Source organism: Delphinus delphis, chromosome 15 (assembly GCF_949987515.2).
Source record: "Delphinus delphis chromosome 15, mDelDel1.2, whole genome shotgun sequence".
NCBI classification, from domain to species: domain Eukaryota; kingdom Metazoa; phylum Chordata; class Mammalia; order Artiodactyla; family Delphinidae; genus Delphinus; species Delphinus delphis.
In genome coordinates, this window is record NC_082697.1 from 78,012,790 (window position 1) to 78,026,045 (window position 13,256).

At 42.8% G+C, this 13,256-nt stretch overlaps 1 protein-coding gene across 8 annotated transcripts in view; it reads right to left on the reverse strand.

Moving 5' to 3' along the window:
* The window catches only part of GTF2I (general transcription factor IIi), a 96,085-nt gene extending 83,129 nt beyond the window's left edge, over positions 1–12,956 (reverse strand). For all 8 annotated transcript variants that reach the window (XM_060032220.1, XM_060032217.1, XM_060032219.1 and 5 more), the window contains exon 1: positions 12,575–12,956. The gene's annotated coding sequence lies outside the window, so the exon portion shown is untranslated. The remainder of the gene's footprint in view (positions 1–12,574) is intronic.
* Positions 12,957–13,256: the final 300 nt, after the last annotated feature.

Genomic DNA, 13,256 nt, shown 5'->3' on the forward strand with positions numbered 1-13,256 from the left:
AGAAACTTAAGGGAACATGAGCCAGGATACAAAGGCCAATCCCAACTGTGTGCGCATTCTTCACTGCCACTCTCCAAGGATTCTTTTTTTTAATTAATTTATTCATTTGGCTGCGTTGGGTCTTCGTTGTTGTGCGCAGGCTTTCTCTAGTTACTGCGAGCAGGGGCTACTCTTCATTGCGGGGTGCAGCCTTCTCATTGCGGTGGCTTCTCTTGTTGCGGAGGAGTACGGGCTCTAGGCACGCAGGCTTCAGTAGTTGTGGCGCACAGGCTCCAGTAGTTGTGGCGCGCGGGCTCCAGAGCACAGGCTCAGTAGTGTGGCGCACAGGCCCAGTTGCTCCGCGGCATGTGGGATCCAACCGGACCACATGGGCTTGAACCCGTGTCCCCCACACTGGCAGACAGATTCCTAACCACTGCACCACCAGGGAAGTCCCAATCTCCAAGGATTATTGCTACAAGAGTATCCCCATAGAACAGAGTACCAATGTAGCCTGCCTGAGAAAAAGAACACAGAAAAGGAACAGAGAAGTACAGTTTTATGATATAGTAAAGTTAAAATGCATACACAAGACATCTGGGATGCAGATTCTCAGAATAAATTAGTAAAATTACAAAGAGCCTAACCCACTATGAGTACAGTGACCTTGCCTTAATGATCAACTAGCATCATCTACCTGTCATGTTACATATTCTTACAGAACAAGTTCTTTAAATAGCTGCATAATAGCCCACCGAAATGGAATCATACAATTTCTCTCATCTTCATAAAATTGGCTTTTGCCTTTTTATTTCTGTATTTTAAAAATTTAATACTGAAACATAGCATGAAAATCTTTATACCTCTTAATACATAATGCTAAAATTTTCCCATTGCTACCAGAAATGTTTAAAAACACTAAATTCATCAGTCTCACCAACATATTGGAGAACTATGACCTAATCACTATGAATACCTCATTATTACTAAAACAGCTGAAATTCTTTGCTTACTAAAGAAACACTTTTCATAGTTTTATCATCTGTATTTCTTCCTGAGTGACTCATCTGCTTAGGGTCCTATGCCCATTACTAAACTGACCTCTGATGATGACTACACATTGCATAAACTGTCCGAATTCTGATAATTATTATGTGGATATAGCTCCTTAATTATTCAGCTTTTGTGTATGTGTATTTTAATTCTGTATTCTTAAATGCAATATTATTTGTTTCGAACAATTTAATTTTCATTTTGATTTAACCACATACATATTTATGAAATTCTTTGCTCATTCTTTCTTGCATCTCAGATTTTCCTTCTGCCTAAAGTTAATCCTTTACAGTTTCTTTCTAATGGCAAACTTACTGTTTGCTAAAAATTCTTTATTCTTGAAAGATACTTTCAACTAGGATAAGAATCTGGGTTGACAAATACTTCCTGTCAGCACACTGAGGTTATTTCATTATCTTTTGGCTTCCATTGTTGCTAGTCAGAAGTCATCTAGAATCTCTTTTAAAGGTAATCCCAATCCTCATCCCTGCTGTTTTTAAGATGTTTTCTTTGTCTATGGTTTTCTACAGTTTCACTCTGTATAGTGTGTGTGTAGTGTACATTTCCTTTTATTCAGTACCTTTATCATTCACTGGGCTAAGGATTGTCATCTTTCAGTAGTGGCAAATTCTCAGCTATTATCTCTTCAGGTATTGTCTCTGTCCCATTGTCTACCTCCTATCCTACACAGAGACGCAGACTAAATGTATGCTAATCCTTAAATCTCTTACCCTCTTCTGAATTTTTCTCATTTTTCCTTTCTGGCTTATCTTTCTTCTGACTTATCTTCCATTTCACTAATTCCTTCTTCACTTATACTTATTCTGTGGTTAAAACCACCCATCAGGTTTTTTATTTTGTTTATAATTTTCATTTATACAATTTCTATTTGTTGCCATGTCACATTTAAAGTTTCCTACTCCCTAAAGATTTTCAAGCTTGACATATTTCTTTAAACATAGTACGGGTAGTTGTTTTAGTCTATGATAATTCAAAAATCTCAAGTCTTTGCAGGTGTATTTCTGATGTTTCTCATAGTTCTAGCTCAAACTCACGGTTCTCGTTCCAATGTATGCCTGATTGTCTTTTACTGTATGCTGGTCGTTTTACATCAAAACACTGTTTTAAATATGAGACCTATTATCTGGGAACAATACCTGCCTGGGACCACCATAATCCAAAGCTTCAGTTTCCTCGAATCACCCAGAGATGGTAACCCAGACCACAAATAGGGATGCAAGCTGGCTTATTTCTTAATCAGCCTTAACCAATTTGAGGTCTCAACTTATTGAGGGGAAGGGTCTATCTGTCCCCTGAATTTTGTGCAGATTCTGGGCTTTGATTTCAGCCTCTCATCTCACATGGTTTTCAAAACTCAAGTTCATATGGTGAAATTGGCAGATGCCCTTAGGGCAAAAGAGATTCCCACTTCTACCATTAGTTCTCATTTTCCTTTTTTTTTTTTTTTTAACTTTGCCTGCGCCGCAGGACTTGCAGGATCTTAGTTCCTGGTCAAAGCCATGCCCCCTGCAGCAGAAAAGTGAGGCGTCCTAACCACAGGACCACCAGGGAACTCCCTCATTTTCCTTTTAATATTAGCTTCTCATAATAGCTCTTCAAAATTCCTATCTTATCAACTTTTTGGTATTTTTACAAAAGTTTTGTTTTATAATTCTAGAACATTCTTATTAGTCCCACCAACTCTGGGAACCACAACTGACTTATAATAGTCTTCTATTTTCAAGAACAATTTATGAATTAGCCAGAACTATCTTACACTGCAAGGTTACAAATACCCAATTCAAACCACCACAAGTGAACAAAGGAATTTTTATTGTTTTATTTAACTATTCAGCCTAAACATTGCACTGATTCTATACACAGCTAGATCAAGGAACACGAGATATCATTAGAGTTCTCTCTATTCCCTCCCTGCAGGCCTCACTTCTTGAGCAGATGGGTTTCTTTCCTAAGACAATGATGGCCACACGCATCTTTATGCTTACCACACACCTATACTGTGATCCTAGAGGCAGCGTACTATCATATCTTCCTGCTATTTTTTGCACAAAAGTTCTGGGGATTTGTGTCACGAGCCTATCCCAAGCCCACGTGGCTAGTCAGAACAAGATTACCTGGGATACACTGTTATTGGCAGTCTAGCCAGAACCACGTGGAATAGGAAGGTAAGCAGTTAAAAGGCAAAGCAGGACACTGTTATCAGGAGAAAAGGGTTGATAAAGTGTGCCAGTACACAAAAATAATAGCTACCAGAGTCCGTTCCATTTTCTTTCCCATTTTTTCAATTTCCTTAATTCTTCAATTCTGAACTTTTTTTTGACTTCATCTTTTGTCTCCCTGATTTGATTTTAATTCTCCTTTAAGTTCAAAGCTGAACTTAATTGGCCTGTTGCTGTTTCATCTTTTTATCTTTTATCCTGTCAGCTACTGTTTAATAGAAGCAATGCCTTCTTTTATGTCTCTGAAAACAGACTCCAGCCATTCTTTAAAATCCTCTTGTGTTTCTTATTGGAGATCCATTTCAGGAATTAGGTTTATCTGTGTCCTTACTGCACTGATCCATTCTACCTCAAAATAAGCCCATAATTAATTCCACGTAAGTGTTTTTATTTGACCACACTTTTGCTTTTAATTTATTGATCCTTGCCGTTAATGCTGAACAGCAAAACAATAAAAAGAAATTTTACAGTGAGTCAAACAGAACTCTAAAATACTTTCAGGGACCTTCCTGGTGGCGCAGTTGTTAAGAATCCGCCTGCCAATGCAGGGGGGCACAGGTTCGAGCCCCAGTCCGGGAAGATCCCACATGCTGCAGAGCAACTAAGCCCATGCGCCACAACTACAGGGCCTGCACTCTAGAGCCCCCAAGCCACAACTACTGAAGCCCGCGCACCTAGAGCCCGTGCTCCGCAACAAGAGAAGGCACCGCAAGGAGAAGCCCATGCACCACAATGAAGAGTAGCCCTGGCTCGCCACAACTAGAGAAAGCCCACGTGCAGCAACGAAGACCCAAGGGAGCCAAAAATAGATAAATAAATTAGAACACTTTCACACAGGCCATCATCACTCTAACAAAAAATTGAGATTCTCAATATTTCTGATTATGTTGATTTCTAAAATATTCTAAATTTTCAACGTGTTTCTGCTTCAAATTAAGGTTCAGGTCAGACTTCAGTCCGTGGGAGGTGGGGGTGGGTGGGGACCCATAACACTGATCTTGTTTCTTTTATTCCATTTATGTCTTATTTCTTTTTTGTGTTATTATTTTGTTATTTGCAACAAACATTTCACCATTTCAATCTCAAAACTTACAATCTTAGATAAAGAAGAAAATTCAAGGGACTTCCCTGGTGGCACAGTGGTTAAGCCTCCACGCTCCCAATGCAGGGGGCTGGGTTCGATCCCTGGTCAGGGAAACAGATCCCACATGCATGCCAAAACCAAGAGTTCGCATGCCACAACTAAGAAGCCTGCATGTCGCACCTAAAGAGCCCACCTGAAGCAACTAAGCCCCGGTGCAACCAAATAAATAAATATTAAAAACAAACAAACAAATCTGTCTCAGCCACTGCTGCCTCCTAAAAGAGCCTTCTTCTACAAAAGAGCCCTTTCAATGCATCGTGCTCCATAATTCTCTTCTCCAAACCAAGCATCCCCAGTTTGTCCTGTGCTTTACCTGTAACATGATTTCCAAAATATTCCTCAGTGGCACCATTCTCAAGATATTCTCTAGTTTGTCCAGGCAATGTCCCAGAAGTGGACAGAACATTTTGGATAAGATCAGTTTGCCAGAGACTACACTAGAACCTGTAACTCCCAGAATTTCCTTATTCCTTGCCTATTAACACAGAGGAATATTTTAATACGCATCTCTAAGAGTTTATCTCTATAGGTTTAATAGGTATTTTCAAAGGGAATAAATTAGGTTGGTGTTTCGTCAGAGGTTCCATTTTACAAACATTTAATAAAAGAATACAAAGTATCACAATTTATATTAATATGGTAACACATATATTTAACATATACACCTCAGCAAACAAGAGAAATAGAGCCAAAGAGACCATTTAGAAAGAAAATTAGAAATCCCTAAAACAAACCTTTGATCAAGATTGATTTTTAAAAGTCAAGGCTTTTAAGTTTTCATAGCAGGCTATGCTTACATTTTAAGATACTAAAATTTTTCTTTCTGCTGAAATAAAGCTGGTAATTTTATCAGTAAACACCAAGTGATCTCTCGAGAAGAAACAAAATACATTTGAAAGGTTAAGATTTGAAATGATCTCCAAGTGTGTTTATTTTTATACTTAAAACTTTATACCCTCTCCACCCCATTTCCAAAATACTGTTGAGACAGCTAACAAAAATAGCTAAATTTTATCTTTTTTTAAAAAGGCAGGTGAAGGGAAGAATGATAAAATTTTAAAAATGAAGGCATGGAAAGAGAATCTGCCCAAAGGTGGATCAAAGAAGTTCAATACTGAGTGTCACAGTAGCCAAAACACTGTCTCTGAAACAAACAAACAAACAAACACCTTATCAACTATTCAGGAAGACCCACAACTTTTCTTGGCACTAGTTTGAAATTTTTCACAAATGTGTAAGTTATACTTTTAAATTGATAGTGCAGATTTTTTAAAAGTAGCAGCTTTCCCTGCCAATACACAAAGAATGTGCCCCTTTGTCCTTACTTCAAATTTAAAAAACATTTGGTAGTTGATAAGCTGGCTCACTTGTTCTTTTTCTAACTTTGTATGAATTGGAAGAGGAAATGAAAATCAAGTAACTGTGACCTAAAAGTTCCATCTTTATCTTTTTAATGTACTGTGTACAGAAAGCAGGCAACAGAGCAAAGCTATTATGAATGGCAGCTTTGGAATCATGCCAAATTCTGAATTCAAGCCCTAGCTCCAATATTAGATATGGCTGACTGTGGGATTCTTTAATCCCAAATATACTAATCCGGAAAATGACAATAATATGTGTACTTACCTCACAAGGTTGGTATGAGACGCTATTAAGTACCTGACAGAGCGCTTAACACAAGCATTCAATAAATTGAGTAAGCATTTAATTTTGTTTTTTTAAATATTTATTTATTTGGCTGCGTCGGGTCTTAGTTGAGGCACACGGGATCTTCGTTGCAGCATGCAGGATCTTTAGTTGATCCATGCGGGATCCACAGTTGCAGCATTGGGATTTTTAGTTGCAGTATGCAAACTCTTAGTTGCGGCATGTGGGATCTAATTCCCTGACCAGAGATTGAACCTGGGCCCCCTGCACTGGGAGCGTGGAGTCTTAGCCACTGAACCACCCGGGAAGTCCCAGCACTTAACTTTAAATTTAATTAGGGATTTCCCTGGTGGCAGAGTGGTTAAGAATCCACCTGCCAGAGCAGGGGACATGGGCTCGATCCCTGGTCCAGGAAGATCCCACATGCCACGGAGCAACTAAGCCCGTGTGCCACAACTGCTGAGCTTGTGCTCTAGAGCCTGCAGGCCACAACTACCGAGCCCATGCGCCACAACTACTGAAGCCTGTGCGCCTAGAGCCTGTGCTCCGCCACAAAGAGTAGCCCCCACTCACCGCAACTAGAGAAATCCCACGCACAGCAACAAAGACCTGACGCAGCCAAAAATTTAAATAAAGTAAATTTTAAAAATTTTTAGTTACTTATTTTTAAAATACACATATATGTAATACCTATTTATCTACCAATAAACTCTCCAAATCCAAGCCTGACAAATGAAAATTTCCCAACTAACTGCTTTAATTAATACTGCTAAATAAAATAATCTATTTTCTGACGGGGCAGGAAAAATAATAAGTTGTCAAAATAAATCACTGCTTTTTTTTAACCATTTATTTTTATTTTTTCCCAGCTATTTTTGAGATATAATTGACCTATAATATTGTGTAACTTTAAGATAAACAACAAATCACTGCTTTGAAATATAGTATGTGCACCTGTTAAAGCATACATCCAACAAGCATGAAAATTTGCTGGTATCAAACCTACTCCTCAGAGATTGCTTTACAATTTAAGTTTAAAAGTCACCTTGCGCTAAATACCAAAAAAAGTAAACTAGACTGAATATACAAACTGAACTAAGGAGTCTTTATTGTGAAGCTCTCAACAAACAACAGAATTTGCCCATACCAGCATTCTCCTAGAAATAGACTGTGTTCTGGGGGTTGTGTTCTGAGGGCATCACACAATACCTAACCCACCCATAAGGCCTTCAATATGTTGGGTAAGTAGATAAATGAGTACTGTTCCAAATGTGGTAAGGGATCTCTTCTTTTCCAAAGCTTAAAACATAGACAATGAATAGTGAACAATAGTTCAAACACTCATTTTGTTATTATAAAGAAAACTAATTTTCCTATAGGTAAGACTACAAATAAAGAAAAAAATTATGAAGTGAGTATCTAGTTGGGTAAAGTGACTACCCCACTTACAACATACCCTAAGAAAAAGTACTCTAAAAGCTTTACAGAAGCAATCAACACAACAAAAATACATAATCAGAAAATAATTTTTAACATATAATAAAAATACTATGGTCTCTAGAGACAGTGTATGCAAATGGAATCAAAACACACATCAATTTTCAAAAGTATGGGACCTGTACAATCAGAAACCTTCACAGGCTCAGTCTAACCAGGGCTGATTTTAACCAAATACCGTAAATAGGATCAAACTCTTCATTACTCTCCACTTCTATAATTATACCATGATATAGTCATATACAGTACTTTTAAAAAATTACCTCCTTTGCCATACTATAAAAACAAAAACTTTAAAAATCACTATAACAATCAAAAAGGATGGAAATTCTGACACATCCTAAAATGTGGATGAACCATGAGGACATTACGCTAAATGAAATAAACCAATCACAAAACGACAAATACTGTCCAAATAATTCCACTTGTATGAGGTATCTAAAACAGTCAAATTTGGGACTTCCCTGGTGGTCCAGTGGTTAAGACTTCACACTTGCAGTGTAAGGGGCACCAGTTCCATCCCTGGTCAGGGAACTAAGATCCCACATGCCTCACAGCAGGTGCCAGGGGCTGGAGGGAAGAGGGAATGGGAATTACTCTTTAACGGGCAATTTCAGTTTAGGAATATGAAAAAGTCCTGGAGATGGATGGTGGGATGGCTGCTCAACAATGTGACTGTACAAACTGTGCACTTAACACTGTGTGTTAAGTTTTGTGTTATGTATATTTTACCAATTTTTTGCTACTTTTTTTTTTTTTTTGACCGTGCCACATGGTGTGCGCGGCCCCTGCAGTGAAAGCGCGGAGTGTTGACCACTGGACTACCAGGGAAGTCCCTACCACAATTTTTAAAAAATCACTATAAAGGGACTTCCCTGGCGGCGCAGTGGATAAGAATCCACACTTCCAATGCAGGGGTCCAGGTTCAATCCCTGGTCAGGGAACTAGATCCCACACGCGTGCCGCAACTAAGGAGCCGGTGAGCGACAACTGAGGGGTCCGCCTACCGCAACTAAAACCCAGCGCAACCAAATAAATAAATATTAAAAAAAAAAGAACCTATGTCTATGCCCACTAAGCCATACTCCCTCTCTCTCAATTATAAATTCATTTTGCCTCAAGTTGCTTTTTAAATAAACCAATTCTTTTAAAATCCTCTATAATTTTTCATCAAGTTAAACCAAGGAACATGAGTCAATCCGCCATCAACTCTGACAGTCCCTGGTTATATGGAACTTTCTTACTTTCCCACTAGGTCTAAGTGTTTAAAGCAAAGGAGTAGTGCCAGAGACAGGCATGGGATATTAAGACAAGGATTGTAGAAACAAAGAGGAAAAAAGAAAAAACAGGGAAACTGCATCATTGAGCATTCCAGTAAAGGAAAGACAAGAAAGAGGGTAAATAGTAAAGGAAGAAAGAGGAAAGGATGGAAAATTAAGAATATTAAGATAATACCTGCAGCGCTTCTGATCTATCCACGTGATTTTTTCTGTAATTTTCCCATAATTTTTAATACATCCTCTAAAATACTAATTCTTAATTTTACTCTCCCAGGCAGGTAGCCTCAGTTACACTTTGTTTAACCAAATTTTATTCTTCATATTGCTATGCTGCCATTTAAAGCCCATTGATTACAAGGAAACTCAACTCTACAATTATAATGAACAACTGATTAATTGCATTTCCTACTTTCTTTCAGTTAGTAACAATGAATAAGCTTATCCCAAATAAATGTAGACAACTTTTGAAGAAAAATGGTACCAATGACCTTTGGTAAACTGCTATTTAATAAAATTCATGGTATTTATCTTTCAGGTAGATTACCTCTAATGCATTTCGGGAAAAGTGAAATAGCTCAAAGGGTATTACTTCTCAAACAACTCTTCAAAAAATGCTTTCCCTTAGATATACATAAAAATTACTTATCAGCATCTGTTTAAGCCAGTGATTAAGACAAGTTCATGTTAATTATACCACAGCAGTTATATGAAAAGGATTGCAATATTTTAAAAATTCATGTTTTCAATGAAGAAAGAAACAATTGTAGAACTGAATTAGGTAGAATGCAATGCAAATAGCTACACACCAGTAATAACAGAAAAGCTTAAGTGTTTTATTTACTGCTCCTTTAGATAATAACAACCTGGAGCCGGGACCTCGTCTTTTATATTTTATGTTTTGGAACACACCACTGATCTATGGATCATCAAAAAAATGATATGAGAGACTTCCCTGGTAGCGCAGGGGTTAAGAATCCACCTGCCAATGCAGGGGACACGGGTTCGATCCCTGGTCCAGGATCACATGCCGCGGAACAACTAAGTCCGCGTGCCACAACGACTGAAACCACGCGCGCCCTAGAGCCCGCCTACTGCAACTACTGAAGCTCGCGCACCTAGAGCCCGTGCCCCACAAGAGAAGCCACCGCAATGAGAAGCTGCGCACCACAACGAAGACCCAACGCAGCCAAAAAATAAATAAACAAAATTTTAAAAATGATAGATTACCGTAAGCTAATCCCACTCCTACCTGACTTGAGCTTACTCACTTTCCTCCGACAGAAATCCATTACACCAAAAAAACTAAAAATCATTCTCACCAAGACTTGTGCCCCAAGAAAAAGAAGCCCAAAGCCTACATTTTAATGACAAAGTCTTTGTAGCCATTTTCTTAAAAGTTAGCCAAATCCTTGGTGCATGGAACTGGCGGGAGGGTGGAGTTAGGGAGCCCCAGCTGCTCTGCCTGCCCCGGCCTGGCCCAGCCTACCTCAGTTCCAAGCTCAGGCCCTATCTTTAGACTCTGGTGGGGATAGGATGCTTTAGGAATCACTTGAAAGACATAAATGCCTGTGCCATGAAAAAATAAATGAATGAGAGAGGGAAAAAGCCGAGATTAGATTTCTAATTGTATTCTGTACTCAAATCCATGGCTCCTTTATAAACTGGAGACCTGTTTAATTTTGTAACCAACACTATGAAAAATTCTTAACTCTCAGTTTTCCAAGCAATCTACAGTAAGCAGTACGAATTACTTTTGGTTCTTTAAGATCTCATTTTAAAGTAATGAAAAGCATTCTAGAATAAACTTCCCTCAGAACTTAATTTCCTCCGGTAGTAAACAGCTCCCAAAGCGTCTGTCCTGGGAGCGGCAGCAGCACCTGGGAACTCGTTAGAAACGCAAATTTTCCGGCCCCACCCCAGACCTGCAGAATCAGAATGTCTGGGGTGGGACCCAGCTATTGTGTTTTAACAAGCCCTCCAGGGGAGGATGATGCTTGCTTGGGTTTTCAGAACCACTGGCTTAGGGGTGAAGAGTCATACTGCCTAGGTTCAAATCTTCGATTCAAGGTTTACTTGCTGGGTAACCAAGAGATAATTACACAGCTTCTCTAGTCCTGTTCCTCATCTATAGGAACGGGGTTGTTATGAATATTAAATAAGAAAAACATACCTTAAGTGCTTAAGAGCGATGCCAGGCATATAAACATTATTCAAGCGTTAGCTGTCGCTAGTAATATAAACAAAGCACTTTGACGGCTGTAGACTGGAAGGGGGAGAAAGACAAAGACGGAAAAGGCTTAATCCCTACCCGCTCCAGGAGTTTAATACCTAGTGTCTAGGTCAGACACGTGTTTCCAAAGCATAACCGAACACACTCCAAGAGGAAATAAAGACGCCAGCCTAGGAGGGGCAAACAAGTTGATTGTATGAAGAAGCAACAAATTCTGACCCAACGTTAAAAGATATGGCTTTAAAGTAATTGCATGTGAGCAAAAGAGTTCCACAGCCTCAAGCGAAGAAAAAGTCATTCCAGCCTACAGGTGTGAGCCAAGATCCCAAGAAGCGGGAGAAACTGAAGTGCAAGGCAGTAGACTACAGTGGCTGGAAAACGGACAAAGCAAAAATATGTAGTAGGAAATAAAATCGGATATCCCAAATCCTAGGGCTTAGCCGGGAGGAGTGCGGGGGGAACACCCGGCCTCCTCAGGGCACTCTACGGCACTCTCATTTGCAAACTTCCCCTTTTGTTTCCTTAACTCCCGGAGACCACTTTTATGCAGTGGACCATCAAGCCATTGTCTGCAGCAAAGTTGAATGCAGGAAGGTGAGAAGTCTGACCGGAGCCCCGCATTCCGAAGAGTGAGCACCACACCAACAGGACCCAACATCTGAACATTCTCAGACGCAAATGAGCGCAAAACCGTAACATTAAACACAAAAAAGAAACTCGCTATTAAAAGGCAAAACTTGGATAAGCACAAGTAGCGGGGAAAGAGGGCAGTTTTGTCTTCTTCCCTGAACCCCCGACCGGGTGCTGGTAGAATCCAGACGGCTTATTTTCACAGCCTGCAGGCTGAGGTTTTCCTTCCGGTCATTGTGTTTATTTCCCCAAAAGAGCAGGCCCCGTGGGGCAGGCGCGCCGGCCGGGCCGGGGACAAAGCCCACTCCGGGCTCCACCTGGGCGCGGGTAGGGGCGGGCAGGGGCAGCGGCGAGGAGGGGCGGTGCTCCGGGGCCCGCCCGCCGGCCCGCAGTTACCAGGCAGCGCGGCACCGCCCCCGCCGCCCGCCGGCCAATCCGGCGCGTCTGCTGCCCGGGCGCACGAGCCCCGGAGACACCAGGCCGAGCGCGACCCCACGGCTCGGGCCTGGCACCGCGCGCGCACCCGTATCGCCGGAGCCGGCCAATCAGCGGCCGGGCATGCGCAGCCCGCAGGCTCGCTCGCGCGCGGGCCTCACGCGTGAGGGGCCCCCCCACGCCGCGCCGGCGCGCGCGCCCCTCCCCCACGCACCCAGGCGCGCGCGTGCAACTGTCGTCCCCCGCGACCGCGTCTGCTCCTGCCCCACCCCCAACGCCGGCGGGCCGGGATGGGGGGGACCTGTGGCCCCCAACACGGCCGCCGACGGTCCCCGGACCCCTGTCAGTGCAGGCCCCGGAGGGAGCGAGTCTCAAATAAAGACCGTGCTCGCGATGGCAACCGGGGCGGGGGACCGGAGATGAGGCGACAGGGACTCACCCGAGTGCAGCCGCCTCCAGGCAGCGCCGGGGCCGGGGGTGCTGAAGGGAAGCGAGTGTGGGTCGCGCGCGAACTGCGGCTGCGGCGGAGCACCCTCGGGCTGAGGCTGGCTGGCGAGCGGGCAGGAGGTGAGAGGGCGAGGGGCCCGAGCGTCTCGGCCGAGCTCCTGTCACCGCCGCATGGCCGCCCCGGCAGGGCCTCGCTCAGCGCCTAGATCCGCTCACAGGGGACCGAGGGATAGGCCGGGGTAACCGCGGCAGGCGGGCAGCCACGGCTAGAGAGCGCGTGCGGGAAAGCGGGGGGGCGATCGGCGGCCCCTTTCCTCTGCTCTCCGAGCTTCTCTCTCACCCTCCTCCTCTTTTTTTTTTTTTTTTTTTTTTGTTCCTCGAAGGCGCGCTGCGCGTGCGCACCCGCAACACCGCCCAGCGGGAGTTGTAGTCTCTGATTCGTCCCCACCAACGCGACGGCGGGGGCAGTGGACTACGACTCCCAGGAAGCCTCGCGCCAACAAGCCCAGAGCCCGAAGACGCGGCGAGCGCGGCGCCCGGCCCTCTCGGGCAAGGACTGTCAATGGAGGCGCGGGTGGTGGGAGCGAGGAACATGGCTGCACCTGGGGCCTGCGCTGCTGCTCGGGTGGGGGAGGGGAGCCGGGGCGCAGGGATGAAAATCCAGGCCAGGAGAG